The sequence below is a fragment of the Hippocampus zosterae genome, chromosome 8 (genome assembly GCF_025434085.1).
Source record: "Hippocampus zosterae strain Florida chromosome 8, ASM2543408v3, whole genome shotgun sequence".
In the NCBI taxonomy this organism is placed as follows: Eukaryota; Metazoa; Chordata; class Actinopteri; order Syngnathiformes; family Syngnathidae; genus Hippocampus; species Hippocampus zosterae.
Window position 1 is genome coordinate 10,549,375 of NC_067458.1, and position 17,739 is coordinate 10,567,113.

The 17,739-nt window shown below is 40.5% G+C and overlaps 1 protein-coding gene across 16 annotated transcripts in view; it reads left to right on the top strand.

Annotated features, from left to right (window-relative positions):
• Positions 1-5,002: 5,002 nt before the first annotated feature.
• Positions 5,003-17,739, top strand: part of ptprsa (protein tyrosine phosphatase receptor type Sa) — a 223,294-nt gene continuing 210,557 nt past the window's right edge. For 10 of the 16 annotated variants that reach the window (XM_052074413.1, XM_052074418.1, XM_052074423.1 and 7 more), the window contains exon 1: positions 5,003-5,359. The gene's annotated coding sequence lies outside the window, so the exon portion shown is untranslated. The remainder of the gene's footprint in view (positions 5,360-17,739) is intronic. The other 6 variants (XM_052074425.1, XM_052074430.1, XM_052074427.1 and 3 more) reach the window with 3 other exon arrangements.

Genomic DNA, 17,739 nt, shown 5'->3' on the forward strand with positions numbered 1-17,739 from the left:
CCCGCCAACAGGTGCACCTGTGCCTCATTACCCCATCAGGCTTGCCTGGGTATTTAAGGACTCTACCTTCCACATGCCTTGTCGGATTATTGACCTTGCTCGCTGTTGTGCTTCAAGTGTTATTTTCTAACCCCCCTCGATCGAGTCATAGTCGCTCTTGCATTTTTCAAAGATTCTGGTTTGTAGGTATTTTGGTTACTGTAATGGCCCGAACAGAAGACGGTGTTTTTTGCATTGAAATACGACTGAAAAAGTGGGGGTCGTCTTATATTTGGGGTCTAGACATATACCCATTCACGACGCTAGATGGCGCCATATATCAAATGTACCATTGCACCCACAGTAATTACAGCACAAAGAGAAGTTGAAAGAGCAATATTTTTTACACTACATATAAATACTCTAATTATACCCCTAATATCACTAATCTGAATCTAATTTGGAAAGGAAAAAAAATAAAAGAGCGGGTCTGCTAATTACTTTGTAGAAGGAAAACAAATGACCCGCATGATGGATGATGAAAGATGTTCTAAGGTGGTGTTGTGCGAAATTCAAAGACCTTTGGGGGAAAGGTGGTGGACAATTACTGATCCATTTATTGAGAAAATAAAGCAATGAGTGAGACCGACAAATGGTTACACCTGAGGTGACCCACGCTCACTTTTATGGGACAGCAGAGAGAAATAACTGTGCCAAGAATTAGTTGGCACTCTGTACGTTATTGAATCCTTGCCTCATAACCTCATGTCCTCCTCAAACTCTGATCGCGTGTGTCAATTTTAGATAAATTAAATACATGATTTTAAGCTTTTTTTCTGTAGTTTGCATTTTCAAAACAAAGCTTCAGCGAGACTAAAATTGGAAGTTTTCACATTGTAGATCAGCACAAAAAGGCAATTTGAAAGAATGTGGGAGGAAACCGAAGTACCAGGAGAAAAACCACGCAGGCACGTCGAGAACATGCAAAGTCCACACAAGAAGGCCGGAGCCGGAAGTGAACCCTGCATCTCTGCACTGTGAAACAACACAATATTTGCTGCCTAAACAAACTGATACCCTTAGCGATGTACCCCATTTGACAAAGAACTTTTTTTTTTTTTTTAGCTCTCGACCTTGCTGTCATGTTTGTTTAACTTTTGTTTCATTCAATTGTGCAGTAGCCTGTTTCGGCAGCAAATCAGGGACAGTAGGCTTCTTTTATTTGTGCACCCTGTTTGCCACTGCTGGATCTAAATCCCAAATGCCTCCCTTGCTTCAAGATAGTATATCAACAACCTAACTTTTTTTACGTTAGCATTTCCTCGGACAAACGTCAAAAGACCCACACGATTCGGAACCATCAAAAAGAGTGCAAAATCTACCACGCAATCATACTGCATGAATAATGAGGCATGATTTTAAAATAATACTTTCATTTTTCAGTGTTCTTAATGGTCACAATATTAATTAATAATCATTGTTAGAGGATTGGCGGGCTTCTTCCTCTGAATACTGCAGTTCAAAGAGGCACAGGTCAAGCACTCCAGGGTGCTCACCTATGTTGCTCACCTATGTGAACATGTGAATACCCCACATGCCATGAATACAGATCAGCAAGAACATACAATATTGATTGAAAGGGTGGTCGGATGAATGGCAGCAATATACAGAAGGAAAAACGTGTGCTTACTGTAATAGAAAGTTTTCATCGCCCTGAGGGTTAAGTGCCTCAAAACATGTCCGCGCATTAGTGCAGGCATGGACTGACAAAGCCTTGCAACAGGCTACATCACAACTTGTCCCTGTGGCCAAAAAGCTGCACCAAAGCTTTAAAATAAAAGCACTTTAAAATAAATTGATGAAGAAAGTAGCTTCAAGTTGATTGATTAAACAGCCTTGCAGTCCTTTTGGTTCTTGCAGCAAAGTCAAAGTGCAGAAAATACCTCAGATCTTGTGCGGAATTTAAGCACATATACGGAAGGATTGTTTCTTTTTTTTTCTTGCGAGTTGAATGTGAACAGTGGAAAAAAGGCAATTCACATCTAACCATATGTTTTACATCTTAATGACATTCATCCATTCATCCATTTTCCATATTGTGTGTCCTCATTTGGGCTGCAGGTGAGGTCTCAGCCGACTTTGGGAGTGAGGCAGGACCACCACTGTTCAGCAGGCAAATGGCATATTGAAATCCAATGTACCGGTAGTTTACCTAAATTACTCTCAATTCTTTCAAAAGCTATGGATGTGGAGTGTGTATGTGTTTGCGCTGAAAGATTGTGTCACTGGATTGAAATGCCAACCCAAAAAATAAATACAAGGAATAGTGCACTGGGTCATACATCAAATCATGTCATAACAATCCCCTTTCAAATATTGGCAGTTTTCTGGTATGGCTATATTCTTCTATTCTGTGTGTACCCTGGGAATAAGTGCAATCACCAATGAGGTCCGAGTCATTGAATTCTGAAGCCGGCTGTAAATCACGGAGCATGGATGTTTCCAGAGACTTGTGAATGGCATTTAAATCCACTGAGAAAAATATAAAGCATACTTAGATAATGTCACCTTGTAAATAATAATGGCCCAAGTCACATTTTGATCCCCAAAAAAAGCCTTTTCTGAACGAAATAAATAAAATATAGTTCTAAGTCATTTATGTTGATGTAATGACATCGTTGCCATTTCATTTATTTCCTTCACAGGTGGATCTTAAGTTTACCATTGTTTTTATTTTATAGCTTAAACTAACTTTTAAACACACATAGCATGTATTTTGGGGGGCATAGAGTAACATCAGTTTTTCAATAATAGTCATAATAGTGACTGACTTTTGCATCTATTTACAAATAACTACAATTTAAAAAGGCTTTGTTCAAGTTACTCAATTTTATTGTGTGGTTGTATTAAATATAATTATCAGGATCCAGATTATATTTTAAGTAGCCAACACACTTGATAAGATATCCTTTATTTGTCCCACACTGGGGAAATGTACGTTATTTTTTATTAATTTATTGGCTCATTTTATTAAATTATATTTTATTAAATGGTTGCACTGAATAAAATGATGTGTGTTTTATTTATGTGTGTTACATTTTAAAGTAGACTATACGCCTACTGCAATAAAATTGTATTTGGATCCTAGTAATTTTATTTTGTGCAACCACTTGCCGAAATAAAATTGACTAAATTCTTCATCCTCAAGCAAGAATTATTTTTTGTCTGTTATTGTGCAAACTTAACCTCTTTCAACAATGACCCAAAAACATTTTTAGTCAAACAAAAACACTTAAGCACTGGGATAGCGGCAACACCGGCGCTGCGGGAGGCTGTAGCACCATCAAAAAAATCGATGTAGCCCCTGTTAAGCGCTTTGAGCATTTTATTCGATTTTATAAAATATGTTTAATATAGATAGTTATAATTATCTTAAATAGTGTTTTCTCAGCCCCAGACATGTATCCGTCTAGCCAGGGGTGGGCAAACTACGGCCCGCGGGCCGGTTCCGGCCCATTTGTCTTTTTAATCCGGCCCGCCGAAGATCGGTGCACAATTAAGGTTTGATAGGCTCCAGCACCCCCCGCGACCCTAGTGAGGATTAAGCGGTTCAGAAAATGGATGGATGGATGGATGCATTCATTTCGTTTGGACTTGTAATGACAGGTATTTCTACACCAGGTGGCACAGTTACTTCAAGTTGCAGAGCACAGGGAGGGAGGGGAAGACGAAGAAAGAGGGAGAGAGTAATGACCATGGAAGGGAAAGTGATATGTATCTGATTAAACGAAGCGGGTAACAAAGTACGAAACATTCAGGAGACGCCTGGAGTCGGAAAGACTCAAATCTACGAGACTTTGAAAAACAACGAAGCGATTCAGTCCGATTCTGGCAATTTCCATGCTCAGAGTGAATTGCTTGTGGCTCAAGTAAATGAACATTTCCTAGAATGGTTTAATTGTTATCATGTTAAAAACTTTCCGCAAACTGGACCGCTAATAAGAGAGGATGGGAGTTCCATAGCGCTAACTGCGAGCATCGAAGACTTCGAAGCGTCCCGAGGCTGGCTTCAAAAGTTCGTTGCGCGACATCAGCTGAGCAATGCTGTCATGTGTGGTGATCGAGACAAGGTAAAGTTAGAGCCAGTGACTGAGAGGAAAGAAAAACCACAAGGTCTATTACTCGTCTCATTTAGTAGCAAATAGTCCTATTTCTAACTTTTGGCCTGGCCCTCCACAATATTTTCTGCTTCTCATTTGCCCCCCCCCCCCCCCCCCACCCCCGGGAAAATAATTGCCCACCCCTGACTAGACTCTAGCCCCTCCTTTATCCCCGGGAGAAAATGAATCCTGGAGCCGTCGTCCCTGCTTAAGGTACTTTAAAAACATGTATGCCATAGCCCACTTTCCTTTAAACACATGTGTTGGTTTAACCGCGATGTCTTTTTGCCTTGTAATGGAGCGTGATATCGATCATCAACCTTCCTGTTCTCTGCATGGCTATATATCTATATGTGTAAGATGGCCACGCTGCATCGGAGAAGGAGGAGGGTTAAAGTAGTTTGCAGTGCTGGCACACCAAACCCTGATTCCCCCCCGCCCAATGACTGTGATGCTCTACTGGACCACACCTCCAGCGAGGCGTGGGGGACGACGTGACTTCATCGCGTCAAGTAGGGGATATATAGAGAGAGAGATATATATAGAGAGAGAGAGAGAAAGAGAAAGAGGGAGACGCACGCACACAAGCTCACTTTGACTGCAAGGCGCGATTGCAAATCAACGCTGTTTTGAAAACTAACGGCAAATAAATATCTCCTATAATTCTCATTGCTCATTAAACTGTCGCACAATAAAGCGTGTCATATTTTCTACCTGTTTTTAACCCCCCTACCGCACCCCTCCCTCCGCCGACCGCCTCTTGGAATAATTGAAAAAGATCACGCCAAGGGAAGAGGTGTGTTTGAAAGAGAGAGACAGTGGGGCTTTCAAGCGAGGATGGGAGGCTGGGGAGGGAGGGAGGGCTGTACACATGACATCATTCCCTCAGTCAGTGCTCGGACTCGCTTGTGGTTCCTCCAAAGTGCGCACGGCGGCTGGTGCCGAAAGAGCGACTCCTCCTGCCGAGCACGGACGCGCGCGCTCCTCAGCAACACGCGCCGGGCTGGATTTGAAGTATATGTAGAGCTTCATATACGTAGCATTTGATTTATCTCGCTAGAAGAACTGGTGAAGTGAGCGGAGGTGGCTTTGGGACGCACACTTACAGACGCAAAAAAAGTATAAGAAAAACAAAAAACAACAACTCGGGGATTACTGGTTGTTTTAAACATGAAAATGTGACGGCTCACACGTCAGAACCAGAAAGGAACCGAATAAAGGTAAGGAGGCTCCCCGAGCACACTTTTGTTTATGAATTTTCAACGAATGGTTTTCTCCCCGTAAATTGAGCACAGGGCATATATGCGGATTCGGTTTTTCAGCGCGCGAGTCGAGCGTTCACGTCGAAATCAGGCACCCAAGCGCTTGAGTGGACCATGCTTCGAATGTTTTTGACGGTCATTTGTGTGTGGTTTTCTGGCAAATGGATGCCCATGTGTCCCCAACACTGCGATGTTTCTGCAAGTGTCTAAATACGGGAAGGAAGCAGATTAGCGCAGACGAAGGTTCTGAAAAGACAGTTTTCGCGGCTCAGTTTTACGATGCCACACTCAACAAAATATAAGTAACAAATATGCATTTTGTGTGTGTGTGTAGGGGGGCCATATTTATGACTCTTACTTGGGAAGAGGCGTATGTGAAGGGATAATTACATTTTAATTAAGTTTTTTTTTTAACAGAGGGATGGACAAGCTTGGATCATGATTCTTTCCAAAGGGCATTTTTAATCAGTTTCTTCCACTTGATTCGCTTCCTCAACAATCTTTCCTTGAATATCACGAGTTCTCCGATCTTCCTTCCTCGCACCATGTGTGTGTATAAGTGGAGCCTCGGGTAGACATAGGTTAGTCTTTCGAGACTGTAATATGTACATCCAGGACCTGCATTTTTATTTATTTTTTTAATTTTATTTTTTAATTTTGCACACGCAGCATTCCAAGATGTGTGACACAACTTGGTTGCTTTCTGGGATGTTTTTCATACGGGTGATGATGCTGTGCCGATCCCCTTGTTGCATTGCTTGACACGTTTGACTGATGTGTTTGATATTGGAAGCACATGAAAAAAATGCATTGTAATTAATTGCAACGGCATTTTTTGTAAAGTGCATATTTGGGTTATACTTTGATTTTAAATTTACGCACGCTGAATGCATTGCATATTAATAATTTTCTTTAAAAAAAACATTGATTCAAAAAATGAATTTCCCTCTTCTTCGTGGTCTGGTGTTGTAATGAGTGCCTGCAAAACTCATAAAAATCAAGGAACAATATCTGGCCACCACCCCAGTTGTTAAAAAGAAAATGGCTTTATTTATTTTTTCCCCCCCTCTGGAGCTGCAGTAACTCGGTTAAAGCTTTTTACGGTGCCTGGGAATGGCTCACAGGCTTGCAGCGCAATGTCATGTAATCAAATTTATGATGTTGTTGTGTGTTACAATTTTCAGTTATGCTCTGTCTCATGAAAATTTCTTAATTCTCCCCACACCAGCAATCCCACCAGAAACAGCTCATCTGGTGCCCAGGAGGAGGCATCCAAGCAAGGCATATAACATCCAGCGGATTAGTATGCTCACTCACTGCCCGCCTGCACCCAACCTCCCTGGAAATAGTCCAGCCCTTTCTAATATATTCTATATTCTGACTTATGTCACCTCAGATTTATTCTGGCAACCAATCATATGCTGCTTGACTTTTTTTTCTTTTGCTTTTCCATATTTCACTTTCAATTACATAGAAAAGTTGGGCCTCCTGCAGCGAAGTCATTAGAATATAGGCAACAGATGATGTAATGCATGAGATGGCGTTTACGCACCATGAGACACTCTCACTCTGGTTTTTCATTGTGATGCATTCTGTAATCTTCAAAGTACAAGAGCACCCCTGGGCTTTTTAAACTGTGATTTGTTTGATGTCGGGGCTTCAATTTGAATTATAATTCTCATGATCGCTCAACCAATGATGTGTCTACTTAAGTCTTCCTGTTGCTATTAAGATGTGGTGCCGCACAATGATCACCGTGAGAGGAGGGAGTCCATCACGGCTGCCTTAGAAGAGAACCCTGTGGACGGCCAGCCATTAGTGTCCTTGCAGACTTAATGGTCTGGGTACATTTTATGAAGCCTCTCTTCTTGTGGCGTTGTGTTGGATATATATTTTTAAATTAGCTTTTTCTCTGAGGTCTCAAGGTAGCTTACATTCAGAACTCTTCTTTTTCTTGTGCCTTTTAACGTGGTTGCTTTTTGGTACCTCGATAGTTTGTTATGCCTTTTTCCAAGCTGGTTGAAACAAAGCCTGTTTCCACTGTGGGCAATTCTTGACTTGCCATCAATCAAGCAGCTTCTCTCTATGTATGAGATGGGTGATTGGAGAGCATGTTCAAGCATCTGTTGTTTTCTCTTGCTGTTATGCACCTCAATCATGTTCACCTGTCACAAGATGCACAGCCAAGATTGTTTCGGGGCCACTACATTTAAAAATGCCTCGCACATAGTGTCAGGCTCACGATAGCACACACGCAAATGTACTGTAGCTTTATTGCATCCAAAAGATGAATCCTACGTCATGCTGTGCGGCCGTCCTGTTTTTGTGCAGTAAAAATGGAAACGGGTACAAATGGGAGAGGGATTTCAGATTTGATATGATTTTTCATTGGGAGATACGGAAGAGGAAGTTGTGCTAACTACATTAATAATGGGACATCCAACGATGAGTGAATTTTCTTTTCTTCTGAATTTTTTTTTTCCAGTAGACTATTAAAAAATGTGTCTGGTTCCAGATGATTTTATGTCATGCAACAAAACTGAGTACATTCAGCAAAACTTTATTCAGCGTATGTATTGAACCATAGTACTCCTTGAAAGTAAAAAAAAAGTTTCAAGACACTTTTCCCCCACGCAGCCCAGTTCAGTTCGTTTCAACACAATACAATTGTTTCACAATCAATCTCACATTTCCAGCGCTGTTTGTTTGAGCGGAAAGCAATAGAATCAACTACATTCTTAATTTCAGTGATTCTCTACCACTGTGCCAAAACACAGAAGTGTATTGTGAGAAATCGTCTGGTTTGCCGTGGGAAATTTCACATGATTGGTAAAAAAAAAAGATACATTTCTCTCTGCCAGCGACGTATAGTGACCGTTAGAAGGAAATGCGCTTCCATGAAGTTGCCATCCATACAACAATAATTCTGTCTTCAACAAAACAGCCCAGATTGCACACTGAGTGAATATGTTTGTGAGCAAATCGAGATGTGATCATCATTATTTCAGTATACACGCAATATTTGGTGGCATTTGTGTTCAATAGTGTGCCCTGAGATTTTTATATTTAAATATGTGCCTTGCCTCAATATACGATGGAACACACTGCTGTATAGATGGTGTGACATCATAGCAGCAAGCCGGTATTGAACATATCCATGAATTGAAGACACATAATCACGAGACAAAGTGCTACATGCTAATAACCGTAAACAAATCGTGCAAGCTTATTATATTCTTGTCTCTGTGTTACACGACTGAAATATTACTTCCTTTTTCCTATTTTACGTGAACGTTCCATTACATCACAGTTGTGGGAATTCTCTTAACCAACCAATGGTTGGCCATTCATATTTAGCATCTAAGTGAACCAAACCACAGTACTGTAGTACAGGTCGTATCGAAGTTACACACAATACACATTGTTCATTGCACTGAATGGTAGTGCTTGATGAAAAGAGTCACGATGACCCTAATGTCAAACTCTAGATGACCGAAAAAGAAAGAAGGAAAGGCTTGTTTATGGCCACACAGGTTTGTCAATGTTTACGGTGTACTAGGAGAGATCTACAAGCTTGTTAGTTGTCACCTCCAGGTGAACAGCAGGTTATTATTTCCCATTATTTTTTTCTCGCTGCCTTTGGCACAGTTGGAAAATAGAAGGGCCACAATGGCAATCTCTGAATTTCCCTTTTTATCCCAGCCTTGCTTGCATCACTTCAGCCATCTGCCAACATACAAAGGCTGTTTGTTTTTACACCATGTGATGGTTAGGCTAAATAAACACCGTTAAAGGTTGTTGCTGGTCTTAAAAAAAAAGTACAGGAAGGAACTCTTAAGGGCAAATTACTTTTGGTTAATCATTACATTCATTCATTCATCTTCCGAGCCGCTTGATCCTCACGAGGTTCGCGGGGGGTGCTGGAGCCTATCCAAGCTGTCTTCGGGCAGTAGGCGGGGGACACCCTAAACCAGTTGCCAGCCAATCGCAGGGCACACAGAAATGAACAACCATTCACACTCACACTCACACCTAGGGACAATTTAGAGCGTCCAATCAGCCTGCAACGCATGTTTTTGGAATGTGGGAGAAAACCGGAGCACCCGGAGAAAACCCATGCAGGCCCGGGGAGAACATGCAAATTCCACACAGGGAGGCCGGAGCTGGAATCGAACCCGGTACCTCTGCACTGTGAATCCAACGTGCTAACCACTGGACTACCGGGCCGCCCTAATCATTACATAAATACTCATAAATATACTGTATAATGTTACAGAGCATTTTTATTGCATTCAGCCCTCTGTCCAGTATTCTCAGAAGCAAAGTTTGTCAGGAAGCATATGATCCTAAAATCTATATGTAAATGGTTTCTGGAATATTTAAAGATGAGCGAAAGAAGAAATTGTCCTTGTGCTTCTTGAACACTGAGTTGTCATTTGAAATTGCTCTGACATAAGTACTTTTGATAAAGTCTCGACAAGCACAATGAGGCCACAAAATGCACTACAGTATTCACCTCCTTTTGTATGAACACCAACTTGGTTTGAGATCACTGTGAAGCTTGACATTTTAATGGATTTGATGTGTACACACTTGCGCGGAACATGCTAAGATGTCAAGAAGAGTTAGCAGATGACGCAAGATCCATTCCCTCGAAAGTAACGGCTACTGTAAGATTCAGTTTTGTTTTATGAAGACAATACACAAATATGCATTTCGGTTTCAACTTAGTATTTGTTAAAAAAATAAAGACAATTAAAAAAAGGCATAAACTGCTTGTATAGCTACTGTATATGTATATCTCTAGCTATGTTTTTTTTCATGGCTGTGCGTGTATGAGTTTAGACCAGCTGATGAGCAATAAAACCGCTATACTTTTGAGGCTACTCCAAGGAGTTTTGAAAGTGTTCTTAGTACAATGAAGACACCTCGTGGGGAAACACATATTTCCTTCGTTTGACTTCACTAAAGCCCTTCTCTCTTTTGGTAGATGAGATTGTACCTCCTTTCATGCCTTTCAAACTAGGCGTGTTCAGTCAGGAGCAATGACAACAATACAACACAATACATACATGCTGATGACATGTCATGTCGTAGCTTGGCTTGCGTTATGATCTGAAATGCTCCCACTTTGGCCATTTTTCCTGCTCTGTAGACTACACAGGTTCCTGTGTGTTGTGCCACTGATACAACTGTTTGCAGTTTTGACTTCCAGTGTAAAGATGCTAAGTTTGACTTCCAAAAATGTGATGCCAAACCACTTATTTCAAGCCATGATGTATATGTGTGTGTGTGTGTGTGTATACATGTATATATATATATATAAACTAAGGCTGACAGCATTTGTTGTCTTGCTAAATACTTGCTCTACAATCTAAATGAACTGTAGACCAGCCAATTGTCACAACAATAATGCAAAAAAAAGCTTCACTGTTTCTCGATGTCAAAATAAAAAGTTGTGCTGCATCAGTTAGAATTTGAACCCACCAGATATAAATGGGTGCAAAGAAGAGACCAATCTTTTTATGCTTTGTAAAAGAGTAGACAATTAAGAAACCATGGGGAAGAAAAATGCAAATGTCCTCGGTGGAGAGTCCTGCTGAGCGTTATTGGCCTCTGCAGTCATCAACCACCCCCGAAGGCCGTAAGTCTTGAAGGTCATGGTAGCATTTCACGCTCCCCCATTTCGAGTATCCTCTGGTCTTGGTGGTTGTGTCGTGCCAGGGTGGCAAGCATGACACACCCAAACAACGAGCAGGAAAGACAAAATACTCTCTTGTCCTGTTTAGCCTGCATCATAGTCAAAGACATCACAAACCATGAATGATTCATACAGTAGGAGAATCATTTATGTTTAATTAAATTTGTACTGTGAGGCGTCAGTCAGCGAGTAGATTCCCGGTTGTGGGTGTGTTGTTTCGGGAGAAGAGAAGGAAGAAGTGTTCTGCAACATCAAGGCACAATTAAGACAGAGACGCAAGCGTTGACGATGTCCTTGTCCGTTCCTTCTGCAGGGCCTAATAAAACCCTCACAGCAGCATTGATCTCTCCCAGAACAATCCATTTAGACTGAGTGTGCCTGGCCATGTGGGGCCTCTTCAATTATTAATGGCAGAATGCTGTGCAAGCTTCCGTTGAGATGCAACAATGTGCTCCAATAAACCTATGAGCAGTTGTTTGCAAGAAAGCAGAGGGGACAGAAAAAAAAACATTGTCGAAGATACAGGACAAGATGCTGGGAGTGGTTTTCTTGAAAAGTGACCGGGGTTTACTCATGGCACAAGGAGAGTGCTGGCGGATTGTGTTAGGATTAGGCAAATAAATTCACACTTTCTTCATGAATACAAATGTATTTCCAACACGTCACTACTCCGGTAAATTACTGTATGGAGGACACACACACAAAAAAAGGAAGCAATAAAGTGAAAGACGGGAAGAAAAGTAGATTAAATTATGAGAATATTGGGAGTAAAGATGCTTGCAAAATAAGAAAGGACGATAATGAAATGATGCTTGTTTCTGTATTCCCTGAAGAAATTACAGTATACAGCATGTTTAGGAATGTGTAGCTCATGAAAGTAGCAAAAAGCACTACGTGGGGAAAACACTAGATGAAAGTTAAATGGCATGTAAAGGAGGGTAGAATTATAGATGAGACAGAGTGGAAGCGGTGACTGGAAATGAGGCAGTGATATACATCTAGGGAGAGGATAGTGGATGGCACCTTTTGAAAGCAAGTCATGAACAAGTATTGATCACATCAGAGTTACGGTTGCTGTTGTGCAAAGAGAAGATGTCTCACTTTGGCTGCTTGCAGCTCCATCTTGGCTCTTTTGCTGTGCTATGGTTTTGTAATGATGTTGTCTCACAAGGAAGTTAATGTACCTGTTCCAATATAAAGAAGGGGGGGGGTGGGTTGCGGGGGCAGGAAATAATTTCATCTGAGGACTCTGGATTCCAATTCTTGCCTAAAGCACTGTGTCGTACGACTTTGGGAAGCATCCCGAACCTGTTCAATCAGAATTGCTCTACATATGATAAACTCCTCAGTGTGCTTGGGCTGTTTTATTCTGCTGTTAGAAGCTTGCACGCAGCTCTCATAAAATCAGATATACTTGACCTGATTTCCCCTGGTGTTCATTAACTTAGATCAGTTTTTGTTGTTCGTTAATTCCCAACACCTTCCTAACTTTCTACACATCACCCACTCAAGGACCCAGTTGCCAGATCAAGAGGAGATGATTCCGATATTTATTGTACAGATAAATGGCTGTGGACAACATAAACTGCTCAAAAAGAAAACAAAGGGAACACTCAGAGTTATGTGGTGCTGTTTTTTTTTTTTTTTGGAGCAGTATATATGAGGACTGTGTTCCGTTAATCTTCCTTGCATGACTGGGTTGTCACAACCACTTGTCCATTTGTAAAACTCCAACTGAAGCACTACCAGTCCAAAATTTGGATGTGGTTTCTCATATTATTGAATGAGCAATTGTTTCATGTTTGATGTCCAAATGTTATAGACCGATCATGTACCTCTATGAAACAAAATACGATCATGTCTGTTGTCAGATTTTGTTCTTTGTCCATTGCAGGGTACCGTTGAGCTGAAGTGGGCTACACACATGCCACTTAGGACAATTAGCGGCTATTTTAAGGTGGCTGCAGCAGCAGGCTGTGGCCAAATGATTTCGTTTCTTGCTTCAATCCGACTTCTTCTCTACGAGTCTTCTGTTTGCCTGTTGATAATTTGAGTATTGGTCAATGTGCTTACGGTTTTGTCTTCCGAGTACATCTTTCACTTTCAGTGACTGTTTTGTTCTGTGCTTGAATTTTCATTTACTGTGATTACTTACTTGCGTTGGCATCTTCATCCTCCTCTTGTTTTTAGTGTACCACGTTTTAAGCTTTTTCACTGACCTTTGGTTCTGTTTTGCTTGCAATTTCTCATCCTCGCCTTTTGCATGCACCTTTTGTCCCCCCCACGTTTATCGTGCAGCCTTTGAACTTATTTTTGTAAAACTGAATTGAGTCTATGAAGGGTTATATTATATGCTTATTTTGATAAATACCACCATGTATTGGTGCATTTTCAAATACAGTTATACTGGCATTTACGGTAAAAAAGAAAATTAATGCAGGAAAGTCATAGGTCTTCATAGAAAAGTGAGCTGTTCATTTAGTTAAAGTCTCGAGCACTGGTGTCAAACTCAAGGCCCGGAGGCCAGATCTGTCCCGCCATATCATTTTCAGTGGCCCGCGAGAGCAAATCAAACGTGTCGACTGCTATGATGCTTGCTAAAATCTGGACCAAAATTTCAAATGTTCATATTTCATAAATAAGAGAGATGTTGCATGCATTTTTTTGTTAACAAACAAGTCATTATAGTAACTTAAACTATAGTTAAATCAACCATTATTTTTGACTTCTTCATATGGTTTCACAGTCATAACGGCCCTCTAAGGGCAACAATAAATACAATGTGGCCCGCGACAAAAATGAGTTTGACGCCCATGGTCTAGAGCACAGGTGTCAAACTCAAGGCCCGGGGGCCAGATCCGGCGCGCCACCTCATTTTATGTTGTCCGCAAAAGCTAATCATGTGTATCAAACATCCATGATCATTGCTCAAATCCGGACCGAATTGTCAAATTGCTGTGTATAATAAATAACGGTGAGTCTTTGTAATAATTTGTAATAATTTTTTTACCCTGTTTACACTCACTTGGACAATAATTGCACAAAGATCAGAGAGACGGATGACTGATTTCAAAAACTAGTAATCCATCCATCTTATTTGTTGTGTACAAGTAATAATACGATATGATGATTAAACATTTATTCAGTTTCACTGTCGTTTTGGCCCTCCAAGGGAAGACGTAACTCCAAAGTGGCCTGCGACAAAAATGAGTTTGACACCCCTGGTCTAGAGAGAGCATCTATTAAGGCTATAACGTTGTAATCAGATGGGCTAAATGGTGGAGCAGCATAGCTATCAGCTATTGATGGCGTACCAGAAGATTTCTGTTTAATTAGTGTGACTTTATTTCTTCCCACTTGTTATTTTCTGAAACAGCTGCACCAAGAATTTATTGTTTGTCCACAGTCATTGATTATTGGTTTCTAGTAATTGTTTTGTCTTGGCTTGATGAACAAACCTGTGTTTTCTCCAGAGGCTAGCTCAAAAGCAGGTTGGAATGGCACGGGGGAGGAAAACACTGTGCTACTAATGGGGGTGTTTACAATTATTCTAATGGTGATTCAGAAAGGTGGTAGGAAGGTGGTGAAGTGAGGTGGGGGGGGGGGGGAATAGCATTTTTGGTTTTAATTGACTAGACAAAACTATATTATTGTATTGTTCACAACAAACATTAAAATTCATTTGATGATCACTTTTGCTCAATATTATTGTCATCTAAATTTCATAGGGTATGATAATTATGCAATAGATGAGGAGGAGGTGGTGCAGTGCAGGGCCAATATACTGTATGTGGCTGTGATTCGACTGTATTCGACAGTCACCTGACATACCAGCCTCCCTGTTTTGTGTATTGCTTTCTTAGTTTGTTCTTCGATTTAAACCTAAAACATATTTTTTGTTTTAATTGACCAGTCGGGATTTTAAAATTATTTGTTTCAATTTTAGTCCAGCCTTCCTTCACTTTTTGACTCTGCTGTCATGGTCATTCTTTTTAGTCATTGTTAATAAAGAAACAAAAATATGAAATAACATATGTCATAAATTAATCTATTAATGTGCCCCCAGACTTATACACATCAGGTGAATTGTCACACAAGTCAGGTATTTTTGTTTCAGAGTTGCTTTATTCGTGGAACCTATACGAATACCAGTGTAGTACTTGTCATTCCTAAGGCAGATGACAAGACTAATAAGGTGTTGTCTGTCTGTGTCCTGTACCTTTTTATTTATTTATTTATTACAGATTCAGGGCCACATTTTTTTGTGCTCAGACCAGCTGTGGTGGTAGGAGGAGAATGCTGAGAGAAAGAAGGCTATTTAATTTATTTGCACTGTCACTTTGCCTGGGTGAAGAGTCAGTGACAAATGTGAGCTGGTTGTTTATGATGCCTTGCTAAGTCCTGGCAGGTCTGCTTTCCTCTGAGGTAGTTGGCTCTTTGTTTAATTCACGTTGGTGGACTTTGCATTGCATGCGGTCTGATGTGTGGCAGGCGAGCTAATGAGAGGTGAACTTATCCTTCTTATTCTCCATCAGCCTTCTTACTCCTTTCACACGCTTGTTGCTCTTGCTGTGTTTTCCCCTCATCTGTCCGAGCCTCTTTTTCTTCTTAGTCACTACAATCTCTTGCATGGCATGTTGTAATGGACACCCCTAAACAAGTATTGTACTAAAGATTTGGAAATGTAAAATGATAAGCCTGTATAATTTGCAGACGCGTGGAGCTGCCAATGTGGAGTCTAAATATTTTGACATGCAAATACATTCCAATGTACTTGCGAGTATTTTAAAACTTATTTAAATATGTTCAAATGTACCCGCAGATACGGTCGAACATAATTGGAGGCTAAGTGCTAAAAAATGTAGCATTTTACCCATAATGCCAATGGGTAATGACTGACACATGCTCAACTTAAAAAAAAAAAAGCCATATGATTTATGCACATGCAGAAGTCAATACCCCATGGCATTATGGGAAAATGTATATCATCCACTGTGATTGGCTGGCAACCGGATCAGAGTGTCCCCCGCCTACTGCCCGAAGACAGCTGGAATAGGTTCCAGCACCTCCCGCGGCCCTAGGGGAAGATAAAGCGGTTCGGAAAATGGATGGACGGATGGTAAATCATCGACTGCAGACATGATGAAAACATAAAATCTCAAATAATGTTTACTGAGTTAACTTTTGAATGTAAATGCTGGAAATATATATATTTTTCTTTTTTAAACTCTAATAAGTCAATACCCCGTTAGTTTTTTTTTTCCTTACCTTCCTTTATTAACTGACTGTGGTTCTATGCCTCAAAGCTAAACAGAAACACGGTGGCACAATAACCTTATTTGATAAGAAAAGTTGTCGCCTCCCCTGCACTTATTGGACATTCAATACCAGCTACCTCAGCAATGTTATTTTAATTTATTTTTTTGCTTTGATATGGGCCAGAAATGTCTTTTGGATGAAGACTACTCAAGACAGTCTGGCCCTAGCTATGCCACAATGACATCAGATACATTATTCAAACTCGAAAGTGAAAATGGTCCTTCCACAGACTGCTTGTCATTGTGGTGACCTTCACTTTACTCTTAAAACACTGACTCCATTAACTCCAATGACCATTCCTTTCTTCCTTTCCGTCACATCATTTTGACATCTATTCCACATTATTTCTCACTTTTACTACTTTGAAACTTCAACGTCACAAAGTAAAGAAAAGGCATAGATTATGTTTTGTCTGAATGGAAAAAGGAGAACACTCTCCTCCATCACTTGCTGCTCAATAAATCAGTAAGACCTCCGACAAACCCTAAATACGGATGTCGATTTTTCATAGACGCCGTCACTTTGATTCATCTCTGTCACGCACACATACATGCCATTCTAACCTTCATACAAGTATGAGGAGATAGGTCACACTGCATTCTGTATACAATGTTTGTAAATAAAATAAAAAAAGTCATGTGAGGCTTCAATCGGTTTAAACACTCAAGAAGACAGACAGCAGATGGACAAGGTGAGAGGAAATGCCATCCCTTCTGCCACCGACTCGAGTACCTTGAGTTTCCTTCTCCCCCTGTAAACCTTTAAATTCTGCTTTAAGTGACGTGAAGAGGACGGGAAATAACTCAAGATGTCTGCCCATCCCTGTTTTGTGTCAATGAAGTTAATTTTTCCTCCTTACAATTTATCCATCATTTGCATGTATTTTCTTGGCTGTTTCATCCTTTGCACTCTCTTTATCCTTCGACCGTGGTCTCTCCTTTAGCTTCATGTTTGCTTCACCGGTGCAATTTTTGCACTGGTGTGCTTGGTTTACAACTATATTTTTCTTTTAAGTCCTCACTGCAAAACAACCGTCTGTTGAATCACGATGAGGGATGTGGCGTATTCCACATATGGTGACTTATATTAGATATTCTTTCTTTTGTTTTAGTGTTGTGTCAGATGCCAAAGGAATGTTGGAGCCACACTGACAACTACCAATAAAAGTACATAAAGTCACAAAATGTCAAGAAAGTTATGGAAGTTCGGGGAAAAAAAAGTTGTCTTTTCAATAATATTGTTTTGTTTTTTTAGTGATTGATGACTTGAAAGGAAAATATATCCTCGGTAACACAGAGAATGACAGAGAGAGAGACTT